The 14,894-nt window shown below is 37.2% G+C and overlaps 2 long non-coding RNA genes across 4 annotated transcripts in view; one reads left to right on the top strand and one right to left on the bottom strand.

Annotated features, from left to right (window-relative positions):
- The window catches only part of LOC136846692 (uncharacterized), a 35,008-nt gene that overhangs the window by 5,908 nt on the left and 14,206 nt on the right, over positions 1 to 14,894 (top strand). The window contains exon 2 of the long non-coding RNA XR_010855490.1: positions 7,659 to 7,743. This is a non-coding gene — a long non-coding RNA (uncharacterized lncRNA). The remainder of the gene's footprint in view (positions 1 to 7,658; positions 7,744 to 14,894) is intronic.
- LOC136846693 (uncharacterized) overlaps positions 1 to 14,894 on the bottom strand; it is a 49,573-nt gene that overhangs the window by 22,730 nt on the left and 11,949 nt on the right. Inside the window, exon 1 of one of the 3 annotated variants that reach the window (XR_010855494.1) lies at positions 11,987 to 12,898. The exons of the other annotated variants lie outside the window; for them this stretch is intronic. This is a non-coding gene — a long non-coding RNA (uncharacterized lncRNA). Of the gene's footprint in view, positions 1 to 11,986; positions 12,899 to 14,894 lie in introns of those variants that run through there. 3 annotated transcript variants of the gene reach the window in all.

Here is a 14,894-nt window from a genome sequence, read left to right as displayed (position 1 = left end):
TGACTTCCCGGCAAAGAGCGAAGCGTATCATCATCATCGGGTTGTGGCTTCGATCCAGGTGCCCACACCTGGATCTCATGCCAAAAATTTGGGTGGAGTCCATCTGTTTGGAGGGCGTATGTGTTGCGTTAAAGGGAGATGGGGGGGGGGGTACCATTTTATCTTTCCTTTTAATATTCTGTGAGCTTATACTTCTAAAATTTTGAAAGAAAGTAAATTACGTAAAACAAGCAAATTACACTTATTACATGTGCGATCGCGTACCCCTTACAAAATTAAATGCAAACATTTCTCAGTGAACGAGTAGTTAAATATATAAACATGAATAAAAACATCTGAATGCACCCCCATGCAGAGGGAAAACAGAACTTACAATGATAAACAAACAAATTAAAAATACGGTAACCTTTTTTTAAAATAAACAAATACAAGTCTTTAGGATACAAGGATACAAAACTAAAGCAGATTTTAGGTTTTCTGCCTTCGAACTAACAATCTCTCCAAAGAAAAATAGAAAACAAAGGTTAAGATATCATGACCTTGAAATAAAACACAACATACGAGAAGAATAAGACTGTGTTAGCACGGAGCTAGGCTCCGGGAGGGGACTGTTTTAATGAACTCCGAATCATTAAAAAAAAAACAGTGGTTGATCTCAGATTCCATGAAGTCCCGACTGAAAGCAATGACCCTAAAATAGCACAACATACGAGAAGAATAAGACTGTTAGCACGGAGCTAAGTCCCGGGAGAGGACTGTTTTAATGTACTCCGAATCATTAAAGAAAAAAAAAAGTGGTTGATCTCAGATTCCATGAAGCCCCGACTGAATGCAATCGAGGCAATGGAAGAGACGTTGGTCACTGGGTTAGACAGACATCAGCTGAAGCAGACTGAAAGACGACATCCTAGACAGATGACAAACAGTACACTGGGTGTTGGGGTTCACATAATTGCAAGATTGAGGAGACGGCGCAAAACAGGGCGGAGAGGTTGGGTTCGAGAGGCAATGAGTTACAAAGAAGTCCAGCAGCCAAAGAAAGATTCCGAATGAATAATGAGAAAAATTCTACCTTAGTGCCCTTGCATTTACACTTTCATTCTACCAAACATACACCAGTACAAACGAAACGCAACCAAAGCAGCCAGGTCATGGAAGAAATAATAGAGCGACACTTTTAATGGGCTCCTCATCGCAGATGGTAAAGTTGTCATAAACTTACAGTGAACATACGACTCTCGAAACGCTCCAATTTTTAAGAGTAAGAGGACTGTAAGTTGTAGAACAAAAAAAAAAAAAAAACTTGCCAGGAGCTTGTGTATAAAACTTGGCTTCTCCAAAGAAAGAACGAGTTCAAATAATCAAGATCGTATAATGAAGTTGTAAAAGCTTTAAATTTCAGAAATAAAAAAAACAGAGGAAACAATCAAGCTTAAACCAAGCTTAAATCGCCACGAAAATGCCATGGATGAAATTTTGTTCCTGATCCATGGAGAACAGTTAATGCAAATTTTATAAATTTAATAGCACAATAACCAAGGACTATTTTTCCGAACGTAACCAAATTTTTCCAAACAGCTGACTGGGATCTTGGTTCTGTTTCATCATCCTTGGGAGGGAAACAACGATAGGAAAGCCCATCTAAGTACACTTTACATTCACTATAGTTTCTTGCTGTTGTGCTGATTATGTTTAACACTTGGTCTTTCATCAGCAGGAAAATGTTGTGAAGTGTTCAATAAATGCATGGTTTTATACGACGATCTCGGCTGAAGCATGGTCGTATCACAGTTAAGATAAAAATAGAACAAGCACAGCCATTTTCCTCTATCACAAGAAAAATTAGGCCCATTTGGCAAAACAGAAGGAACACCAGATACTAAATATCAACATGCAGCATTCAAGGGCTGCCAAATGACAGCCACAGAAGAACGCGAGACTTCCAAAGATGTTGTGGTATACAATTTCAGTGGGTTATTTCAAATTTACAAGGCTCCATCACATAATAGTGACGAGAAAAACAACCCCTGAGCTTTATTCATACAAAAAAAACTTCAAGCGTGTCATCGCATGACGCGCATGTGCATTTGAACAGACGATCAACCCAAGAGCTTCCCGACAACAGACTTGGTTTAGCGATATACGGCAGACTCCTCTTCCCACAATTCGCTTTCACTGTTGGCACCATATCATCGCTTCAGTCACGTTTCTCTCTCTTCTCTCTCTCTCTCTCTCTCTCTCTCTCTCTCTCTCTCTCTCTCTCTCTCTCTCTCTCGAGTTCCTCAACCTATACATTTTCTTTCAAGATGAAAGTGAAGGTAGAGTCGCCGGGGAGGTGCATTACTGATGGGCGTCTTTATGAAAACGAGTCTTCCGCGTTCGCCCCCATCTTTCTCTTCTTATGGTTGCAGATTCCACGATTTTATTGCTAAATATCTCTCTCGCTTCGGATTATTAAGGTCAAAATATAAAGACTTAAGACTTCTCTTTAGCCAAGGATACAGTACAGTCAAGTGAACAAGAAAACTGGTAAAAATGCTTAAAAGTTAAGAGAAACTACAAGATGAATGTATGTCAATGCAAGACTGCAGCCGTTAAAGTAATGAATAAAAACTATATAAAATATAACTAACAACGATCAAACAAAAAGAAATTAACGACAAAACATAAAAGCAACATTAACCACACGATAATTAAATGGCTGGCTGACGAATATATGATGAAAAGGTCGAAGCACTTTGCTTGGCATATTACCAGGAAATGTTGATATTGGCGAGCAGGTACTCCAGAGGCCTTGTGAACAAGCCAACTCCGATAAAACAGAGAAGAATATGAGATCCTCAAAAAGAATTTATGTTGCCACTGCGTGTTTATTGCATATCATTATGCCATGAGGAAAGTCTTCTACATTTGGACGAAAAAATTATTTTATTTTGCTATCGTTTCTGCAGGCAAAAGGTGTGTAGATTACATTACTTTTATGTAAACATATACATTTCCTTGCGGAAACAATAGTAAGTCTAACTTTTTTTGTCCGGATGCGAAAGAATTTCTATAGAGAATTAACTTCGTTAACGTATTTCCCATATAAATATTCAGTAAAATCAATAGAGTACAAATAAACACACAAACACACATGCACACGCACACACACGACAATAAGTCCCGTGGCATCATCGGATCTATGGCACCCCAAGTCCTCAAACTTAACCCCTTTCGTCACACATGCGTACACCGATAGTTGTGGCGGCAACTGATTTGTTGGCCAAACACCATCATGTTTATTATTACCTGAGTGTGGTTATATATATATCATCCTCTTGGGAGGAAATGAGCTTTGTAGTGTCAGATGCCGGTGTACGCAGTAAGTGGCGCTTAAATCTTTCGAGGGGGTAACTGCCTACAAACAAAAGATAATTTTGGCCAAACACATGTATAGCTCTACTACATAACAGTATGAATTAGTTACTAAAAATTCTAAGGCATATTGATATTATTAAAATGAGTTAATTGTTCGATATACATTAAATCTTGCAACACGAGCTTGCTAAACATCTGCATAAAATAAGCAAAACGATAAGATTAAAGGGTAAGTTTGTTATTGTAACAAACTTGAAATTCAGGCATGTTATATAGAACGGCATTTAATGAAATAATGTGATTTCAACAGAACTTCGAACTTTACACAGGAAGTAAACTCGAAAAAAGTAGGCCTAGGAGCAATTGTCGTCTGCTGCAAAAGTGTCACACGATACAGCTGTAGACTGATGACGTCCGACCCATGAACTCCTGGCAAGATGAAACATAAAAATACTTCTGTGTATTTGACAAATGTGCTGTGCTTCGACATAAGTCAAAAATAGCCTAATGAATGAAATAAATATTCCTGTGTTTTTGGTTCCATTGCTGGCCGAATCATTACGTACAAAATGTCCAACTGCAAACACGCACACCATAGTATATACTTCGTGCATTCAGCGTACACTACCAAAAATTTAAATTATTATGTCGCAAGTCTTTCTAGACGGGTGAATTGCGTCAAGAATATTAAAGACATCGTCTTATACAAAAAAAGTCAGAATCGTTTTGTAGCAGTCTGCATTACCCGCTTCAATTTTAATTAAGAAATTCACTGTCTGAAATTCCACTTGCCACCAGTCTTAAGTGAACTCACCTCCGTGAATATCTACTCTGCTGTTCGTTATGGTAACGATCATCATCCTCGTTTATTCTCGACGCAATGTTTACTGAGACACCACTGCATGACTGCTCGCACTCTTCAGATGATGAACCAACATTCAAGACTGAAGTTTAATTAGTTGTTGATTCACGTACTGTACACACGACATTTATACTGAGATTTTTGTCACTGAGGTAACTTTACCACCAACTTGGTTGCAATTAGAACCACAGAGCTGTCCTGTCACGTCTCAGATGTAAAGCCAGTTGGATAAAGCAATGAATAAACCAAACTTTGCGGGTGAAGATAATATGTTGGCCACTGCAAAACCAGTATTACTTTATCGACTCATTCTTTTTAAAAAATTCCGCTGTGTGTGACGTGGAAGAGTAGTATTTATAAATAAATGCCAGCGTACTGGAATAATTTGAAAAATTCATGCCACAATCGACAGTATAATACTTAAATTGACTATAACATATATATATATATATATATATATATATATATATATATATATATATATATATATATATATATATATATAACTGTAACAAGGCATGATGAGTTGATAATCCTTTTCTGTATTACTTACTATATCACAACAAATATTCTAATCTTTCGAGTCTGGTATTAGGCCTAAGTGGAAAGTCCTTTGTAAAAATATAATTATTTCTCTTGGTACTGCAAAGAATAGCAAATATCAAGCGCCTAAGACGACACTTACTAAATGACACTATAGAAATATAAACTTTAAAGTAAATTGTATTTTTCCTAACATGCAAACCTGAGGTCTTTACATATGGAAAATTACACAATAGAAATATAAACATCACGTCATATTGCAACTTGCAACCAATGGATCTGTTCATGAACACAGCTCAAGTAACATCCCCGACATTTATCCTGATGGAACTCAGAGACTGCTTACAGCTGAAACATAACGACAAGCAATTTTGAAGCTATAGCATTGCAAACCCGGAATCCATACGTGCCAAGTTAGACCTATGAATCTCTATAGTAACGACGTCTCTCACAGTTTTACTATATAATTCCATTCACAATATCACGTTTGTGTTACATTTTCCTCTCGTTTCCTATTTCCTCTCCTCCCTCTTAAGTTTCCCGTGTTCAGTGTTTCTTTGATGTTCTTACGAGTAGTTAATACCTTTGTCATAAGTTTGTTGACCATGCACATACATATCCTATTCTTAGATACCAATTTTTTTGTTTGTGTTGGTTTTTGTTTGTTTGCCTAACCTTGCCCGTGACATTACCCTCTCCCCTCCCCCTCTATAACCCCCTCAGGAGATAGACGACGGACTGAGAGAGCCCCCGAAAAAGATCACCCACAGTTTCAACGAAGAGGTAATACGGGTGGCGTCACCTTCCCTCGACGCCACACTAATGTTAGCTTCAAAGGTTACTGAGGGCTTACTCTTAGGTGCTTTTCATAGATATTTTCTTCTGTGAATACATCATAAATACAATCTACGTAGTAATGTACATTTATAAATTAACACTATATATACATGTGTATATATACATAAATGTACATACTGTATATACCTATATATAAAGATACAGGTGGTGGTCTTTAGTTAAATAAGATGGTGGTTGGTCATATGAAACTAATCACTGCTAATTAATCTTACATAGGTTTTGCATGGCAAGGCCTGACTGCAAGGGAATACTTCGCAAAAATAATTTTTTTTATCCAGCGGTTTCAGGCATCAAATTTCTGAAATACGGCAGCTACGAATTAAAACAAATTGTGATTATACTTCGTTATAATTTCGTCACAATATAAAACTTGTTTATTGGATTGTTCCACCTTCAGTAAAGAAAATATTCCCACACTGACAACCTATGATTCAACTTGAGCTAATTATATCATGCTTTTAATCGGTGAAAAATATGAATTGAAATATCTACTCTTGTTCAGTTTTTCAACTTGTCACCAGATGGCTCAAGCTGCTAAGAATAACTGCCTTGGGAACCATAGGTGGTTGACAAATGAACAGAAGGTTTTTTACCCCCACTCGAAGAGGCAAAAGATAATTTTAGCAACGCCTTTTTTTTTTTTTTTTTAAGAGGGGGACACCCGGTAGTCTTGTCTCGACGGAGATGCTATCTTTTATTTCACTTTGATGCTACATTGGCAACGGAGTGTCTTTCCCTAATTATACAAACTCGCCTATTTTGTATAAAATAATTTAATAAGACAGATATGATTATAAACTCTTTTTTATGACAAATTTTACTAAAAGAGATATGTTATTCTAAGAATAAAATATTTTATAGTCTGATATTTTTGTAGCTGATGGTAAACATCGCTGGCAACATCTTTCAAGCTTTTATCTTGCTCATGATGGGCTGTTATCGTTGAACTGTACCCTTTTGGTGGGTGGTGAAGAGCATGAGCTTCAGCCAATCACGAATAGCTTCATGATAACGACTGCGGATATTTACCGTCAGCTCAAAAAAAAAAAAAAACGTTGTGGTTTCATATTTAATCAGAATGTCATTGAACAGAAAATAACCCAGTGAAGAAGACTTAGTTTTGTGCCCAAAGTTTTGTAGTTTCGACTTTTAAACAAAAGAACGACAGAATACTTTCCGTGGAAGCAAATAACTGATAATGGAGAATCACCCACGCCCCCACTGATATCAATATATCCTGATACTCCATTTTAGCACGAAAAACCAACTGTTCTTGACTACCCAATTTTATTAACGACTGCCGGAGTATCTAAATATCGTTAGTAACGGTAGCCGTTAATAACCTTCAAAAGTTGCTGACACTTAACACTATGCACTGACACTAACCTGTATATTGCTCCTTGAAAAAGGCTTATTAGACATAAATATCTATATCTGCCTGATTTACACGTATACTTTAGCTACGTATTACCACTTAGAAGTGGGTATTAACTATAGCAATAAAAGTATGTTATGACATTAACACTTGCAGTTAAAAGCCAGTAAAATGTATGCACTGTTCTTTGCATAGATCTTCCTATGTAAGGACTAATTTAGAATCGCATGATAAAAACTCAACTATAAAATACGCACTAACAGAAACTTCTAGATAAAAAGCTTTAAATTCAAGAGTTTAATACTTCACCTGGATTTAAGGCTTCGACATTCTGCATCGGTGAGTACAACCAAATATTTTAATGAAATAAATGAATTTGCGGCAATACATCTTCAAAAACTATCACGTGACCGAGTCTATACACGTCATGCATTACAATACCTTATCATCAGTCTATATTACATTTAAACAATATATGATGGTAATGAAGAGTCAACTTAGAAACTCCAATTCGTTTTGAATGTACAATATGACATATCACTTTATAAATAACTTAGTGCTTTTATTTCAAGCTGGGTTTCGATTTTTTAAAATCGACCCACAGCATGCGTCACCATGGTATAGCCATCTCACTGCGTTCTGAACTGCTCTTGTTTTCAGTTCTTCACCATGGCGGCGCTGTGCCTGGCCTCGGCTTTCGCGTTCTTCTGTTGTCCTATCTTCATGGAACGACCGCAGCAGTAATGTAAGTACATTTTCTCAGGTGTGTACGTAGATGTGTGTATGAATTTTATTTCCACGGGTTGAAGACGTCGTCATCTCGATGTAGTGCATACTTAATGAAGACCAGGAGTTCGACGAGTTACTATAGGAGGGAAAGTTACATTATATCTTGTGCAAAAACACGTTAACTTTTAAATGGTAGCAGGGAAAAATAATGATGCGCAGCGCGAAATATTCTCCATACAAGTGCAAGTTCTGCAAGTTTTCCACATAGGGCCAAAGCCTTCTTGTAGGCAAACCCGGCCTAGTTAAAGATTTTAGGAAATTAATAAGTTCCCTTAGGTCAGGGTTCGATTTTGAGCAATTTTCCGCACAAAAAAATCAAACTAGAGACATTAAATATACCGATCCCTGCGCTTCCACTAACCATCTATCATGCTCGAAAAGCGGTGATATGATAAGGATAATGCAATTTACTATGTCTATGTTATGTTGTTGGGTCATCTGCACAGTTTTTGGGCGGCATCAAAGCTAAAAACACACAGGCTTCCTGCCTCAATGCACTTGCATAATCATCTCGGGGTAAAGAACCCAATGGTGCTTTGTCTTAGTAACAACCCGACTGACTTACGATTCTGAGAGTCGTCAAAATTGTTCTCTCTAATTCAGGTTGGCAAGTTGGATATTTTCTATTGCTTATACATTACCGTATATATAAACAAGCAAAACCTGACGGAATATCTAAAATAGGAGTGACTTTTGAAATGACACTTCCCGAGTAAGAGAGAAACTACAAGAATTCTGAACACGTATGGAATGGAGAGAATTGCAAAGTTTGCGAACCTGGAAAGAGACCAAAACGAATAGGCCTACTCTAAGGACCACTTATCTCCTTGGAAGATATGGGCGTTGCGGTGTCCAGGCAGATGCTAGGCGGACGTTTCCTAAAGCCAGGGACATGCCGTCAGCTCTACTGGGAAGTGGTCTAGTACGTGCAGAAAAGAGCCAGAAAAAAACCACCTCTGGATGGGCAATTTGCCTACCGATTCAATCTCGTCGAAGAGGAAGCAATACCGAGATTTAATAAGTAAAGAAAAATGATACCATCGAAATGAAACTTTTTTTTTAAGATTATTTATTTTCCTTCACCACAAAATATACTTGAAACAATTTAAACAACCAAAATCTTGATAAGAGAGTTGTGTTCCGCTTCCACTAAACACGGAAGATGAGAGAGCGTAGAGGAATGGGGTGAATACCGGCTTGAAGGCACTGAACCAGTCAATGGGACCCTTTCAGATCTAATCTATAGTTAGGGGCTGAATGAAGCAATTCGTGGCAATGTGAAATAAAGTGGCTTAAAAGCGGATTCAAGTTACATAAGCAACAAATGATGTTCAGTTGAAAGATTACATTAAATCCTTAATGAAGATGAGGAAAGAACAAATTCAAAGTTTATTTTTTATAAAAATCTAAAATTAAGTTTAAAAATCGGAATTCCTTTTTCATCAATGACGGTAATGAAATAACCACACGAAAAAAAATGAGAAAAAGCAAGACAACTTAAAATACTTATATCTATGAATAATGGCCAAAATATTACGAAAAAAATCTAAAATGATCCACATCGAAAGCAGGTTTGAATAACTGGATAGAAAGTTCTGGCAAACGTGAACAAAAATGTTGAGCTAGTTCCAAGAACACTCGTCACTAAGTACTCTCACTTCCACGTCTCGTAGCTGCAACCTGACTAACATTGCTTAGTCATTCCTGGCATAACAAATTATATATATATAGTTAGTGTTCGTGTGTACACCTTGTAGTAAAAATAACTAAATATAACTAATGTTCAATGTTCCCTCACTCTCATCTTGACTGACATAGACCATGAGGTGGTATGGGCTTTTTATGAAGCCACTGATGAAACTGACGCCGTCATACGAATAGGTATAGTCTTAAAACCTTATTTCATAGCAAGGGCATGAAGCCTATTAAAGGGCCTTGATTAACCAAGGACATAACTGTCCTAGATTGTCCAGCGAACATTGAACGTGCTCAGTTTGTTTACATAATTAGAATGACCACGATTTTTCATTCCTAGTTAACCAGCACTGATGTGACTCCTTCAATGGTCGTTAAATACCATTTGACGACGTAACACCTGACAGCCTCGGCTTTTCATCCGCCTGCCCTTGAAAAACAATGTCACGTTTCGTAAGGATTCTTATCAATTTCATTTCACGGTCAGGGAAAGACCTTCCTTGCTTACGCGTTGACATTTTCTGGTAGAATTGTGATTATTCTGATTAATCCCGAAAAAGCAAAAACGCAAAGGCCCCATCTCGTCAGACTAACCCCTTCACCAAAACATGACCAGAGCTCTAGAGGAAGACGTGACAGGGTATTTAATGGGCCACAACAAGAGCTGTAAGCACTTGCTCTTACCCTCGCATCAAGACTCTCTTGAGATGAACATCGTCCTTGGCCAAAAGATCTCGTCTGTATTCAACGTGGTCTGGTTATCGTATCGCAACATCATGGCGCAACAGGACTTCCACCATCATTACCTTCGTAATTTCGTGGATGAAATTGTAAATCATTAAGATTTGTCTTTGCTTGTTGCAGTTATTTTACTTCGCTACGATTTGTCTCTATAATTTTTTTTATTTATATTCTGTTTTGACCTGTATTTTACTACTATTTTTTTTTTATAATTATGGACATTCAGGTTCGTGAAAACTTGCTTAACAAGTTAAAGGCCCTTTTTATTTGTTCCGCATGAATTTGCGTTATATCTTTATTTAATAAAAATCAAAAGCATTACTTAAAGCAATTTCCAAAAATAATTAGCGCTCGTTAGATATTCAACCGGTGCAATAAACACAGCTACAGGATTGATGACATTGCATAACAAATTACGTTATTAAAAGCAGAACGAACAAAGATCCTTTTAATCACAAGATCATTAGTCCTTTCGCAATCGAACAGCAATTGCATAAAGAACGCTGAGTTAACTGTGATGATACTGCAAGCTGCAAAACTTTAAAATCACTTAATTTATTTATATATCTTGAAATTTTTTAACAAGTATTATTATTTAACCGTAAGATGCCTGCTTCAAGTGAGGGAAGTATTCTAACAGGAATGACCTAAAATGTTGCAAGAAAAAACCTTGTCGATAATAAACTTAATTTTCTTGACGCATACGTGTCAAATGTCGCAGTGTAGTACTGTTCCTGTATATTAAAGCATTCTTATATAATACTGTACCCGTATACAGTCATAAATGCTCATCTACGTAAATTGCTTCGGCTCTCTCTTCCTCCTCTCCTACCAGAGAACTTCTCGCAATATTTATATATATATATATACAGTATATATATATATATATATATATATATATATATATATATATATATATATATATATATATATATATATATATATATATATATATATAAACTGAATCACGAAAATATGGAACGTGATGAATATATAAATAAAGACAAAATCCATGGTCGCTGCCATATTCATCCTTTAATGGCTCTAAGAAAAATGGAACACTTTTGCAGAAAATTTCCACTATAGTAGACTCTCCCTATGCCACCAGGGAAGGCTCACCAACAGGGTATCAACTTCCCCTACACACATTGCGCAACTCACCTTTCCAACACGGAAATCATTCAGCCAGTACTTTCTTGAGTAACCTTCGCATACTAACTTTCAAATATCAGTACAGTAGTATATACTTAAAACCAATATAAGCTCCAGCGCAATAAAAACACTCTGATTCATCTCTTCACGCACTGCTTTTTTCCCACATATTTGTTGTTTCCCTACATTTTCTCACCATCGCCCGCTTAGTAGACCAAAATCAATAGTCTCAAGATTTACCCGATTTCACCTCTTCTCTCATTCACATTCACCACATGGGCAAGTGGATATAGCATAAAAAATATATATTATATGTGTGTGTATAAAAATAAGTGTGTATGTATGTGCGCGCGCGCGCTCCTTAATCTAAAAATCAAACAGCAAGCCACACGTTCGCCCCAACGTGGGGCCAAAACCAAACAACTCCCCACGGAAAAGCGGAAGTGGTTTCACCGAGAATGTGCGTAACATTCTTTAACCTTGTTTAAACATCCCGAGATAAGCAACCGTGCAGCAGAGAAACACGGAATTATTTTATGCCCTTTCGGAAGCCTCACAGAGAAGGACCACGCTAATGAGTTACAGATAAAAGTTTGCAATTATTTCTTTACCTTTGATCTCTTCAGTTTGATTCTGCAGCATGGGGTGTGATATTGTTACTAATCAAGGCATTATCACACTAGAGACAGAGAAGTGCGTCCACATTTGTGGAGATCTTGAAGGTAACTGGCGTATACCAAGCCACTGGATATTTCTTGTCAGTTTTCTGACACTGTCTTTGAACATGTTTGTAACTACAGCTAACAGTTGTTTCGATTCCAATGCTATGATGAATGTTTTGGCCGGCAGCAGTGTGGTCTAACCTTTTCGATCACTAGATTTCGCCTTTTTTTTTTTATTCACTCTTATACTGTAGTTGTAGTTGTTGTTTTGTTACTGTTGATTGTTTTGGCCTTCTGCCAGCAAGGACTTTATTATACCGAGAACATACTGAGCATGCGAGATCCGACTGCCATGTTCGTTTTGTTATAAAATATGCACGAAAGAGACATCCTTAATCTCAATGTTTATCTTAGCATTTTGCCAGTCCTGGCAGGCAAACAAGTTGAACCAACAAGTAAACATCAAAGGTAACCTTGATAACGAAAGGAATATCTACAAAATTCGACGACTCTCCCTCATCAAACCGTTGAAATAAGACGGTTCTCCATTTTCAACTTGTTAAAAAGAAATTTCGATAGCGCCGCTCTCATCAATATTATGCTTCGCCCTCTGCTCTGTTATTATGAAAGCTAATGCTTAATTTAAGTAGAGTGCGCTGAAGAATTCCACTTTTTAATTTACGGGGAATTTTAAGCCTCACTTAGACCTTTGACTCGAAGACAATCAAATATCTCCAACTACTTTCTCCCAGAACAAAACTTTCGTGGCACTCGAAATCCCTCTATACCGTTGTCGCCATATTTCTCGGCATTCCTTCAGGCCATATAATTACTGTATTTGACATAACATTCCAGTGATGCCCCCAGACAACTCACTTGAATGCCACGAATGCCCAGGGCTCTCTCACTCAGTGTCTCGCCGTGCACGAATTGTCGTAACCCTCTTCCTCCTGAGGTAAGTGTATAACATCTCTCACTCTGGCCAATCACGATCGTTCTGGCACGATGGCCGAGTTATTTGCAGCGTCGATGTGGAAGTGGCTATGGTCAGCACTCAGCAGCCGTTAGTTCTGACGAGGGAGAAAAAGAGAGAGAGGCGAAGCAGGTGTCGACAATGATAGCTTTGATGACGAGGTAAATAGTTTTAAATTGGCATTGATGATAGATAAATAATGCGGGCATTGATGAAAAAGAAACCAGAGTCATATAAATAAAAGGGAGAACTAGGTAACTTTTACCAATGATCACTACAGCTGTTTACGTAGTTACACCAAAGGTACTAATGACTGGGGTTTATTATAAAAGAAAATCGACAAAAGAAAGCTAATTCTTTTACATACCACTCACGATTCTCTGCCTATTTCGCATATCACGTTAAAGTGTTGGGGCCATCATAATGTGATTATCTTGTTACTAATAGCAGAGCAACGAACTTCTTTACAGTTTGGAACAACTTAGAAATCTTTCACTCAACGACAAATTTTGACCGCCTACGCAAACTTACTTTGTTGAAAAACAATAACACATCCATATCCATAATTATTCCTATAGCAATAAAGAACAAACTCCGCATAGTTAAGGACACGCCCAATTTTTTCTTTTAACCACTCAAGTAACAACGCAAAATCTAAAAAGAGGAAGACAACAAATTCTATTTCCTTTCTGACTCCCGTGGTAAATAGAACTTTGGCCATTCATGAGGTTGTTATCAAAGTTATGGCATTTTTTTTTAAACATGACAAGTGATGTTTGCAATACTAACAATATTTCCCCCCACCTCTTATAAAGATTGGTGATCATTTCTCGATTTACTGTTCACACACTTATCATTCTTTCTTAATCCACCGGAAGTGGCTCATAACAATTAGTCGAAAACTAATACGCAATGAGTTTGATTGAAGGAGCAGACTTCTGGTGGGGGGAAAACCACATATAATTCTTATTACTGTGTGTGTGTGTATACCTACAGAGCTACATTGCACGGAGAAATAAGAGTAATGTTTATATAGCCTGCTTTAGATCCTATAGACTACGTGCAGTGAATATAATCCGGGTTTTCATCACAACCCAACAATAGTAATTTCTTTGTTTCCTGTTTCATTAACCAACTCACACCACCCTCCTCCTCCTCCCCTCCCCCCAACTCCTCTCGTGAACGCGGAGCTAAATATTCTCTCTCTCTCTCTCTCTCTCTCTCTCTCTCTCTCTCTCTCTCTCTCTCTCTCTCTCTCTCGTGAACGCGGAGCTACATTAAAGTTTCATGAGGGATAATGTGACGTATCTATCCTTTTCTGAATCGTTACTTGCGTCAGTGGTGTATATATCATGAGACCCTTCATGCTATAAGTTGCGACAAAAAATCGTTTGACTGTATCATTTTTTCAAAATTCACACAAGCATGGAATTTGTAAGTTGATGTTACAGAATCAATTGCTGATAAATAAGATCCGCAACAACGCGAAGATATCTTAGTGCACATGGAGGAGTTTAGAACTAAAAAAATAGCAACTATAATAATAATAATAATAATAATAATAATAATAATAATGAAGGTCAGGATGAAGAAAAACTCAATATGAACGACAGGCTATGTTGTGGTTTCCTATTGGACTTCCTAATCTTCTTGAATATCTTCTTTATTTAATTAACAGTCACTTCCAAAAACATTATCCAATGTACATTATCGCCGCTTTTCCACTCTTCAAGACTACATTGCCAAGGTACTTGGATTTGAATAGTTCACGAACATGAATTTTAAATAATAATGTTTGTTTAAGAGGCGAAAAAATTAAATGTTAAGCGGAAAAAATTTAAAGTAAATGAAAGCAAGCAAAGCATAAATTAACATTATATATAT

Source organism: Macrobrachium rosenbergii, chromosome 15 (assembly GCF_040412425.1).
Source record: "Macrobrachium rosenbergii isolate ZJJX-2024 chromosome 15, ASM4041242v1, whole genome shotgun sequence".
Lineage (NCBI taxonomy): Eukaryota > Metazoa > Arthropoda > Malacostraca > Decapoda > Palaemonidae > Macrobrachium > Macrobrachium rosenbergii.
The sequence above is the reverse complement of the archived record's forward strand: the minus strand, read 5'-3'. Positions and strand labels throughout refer to the sequence as shown.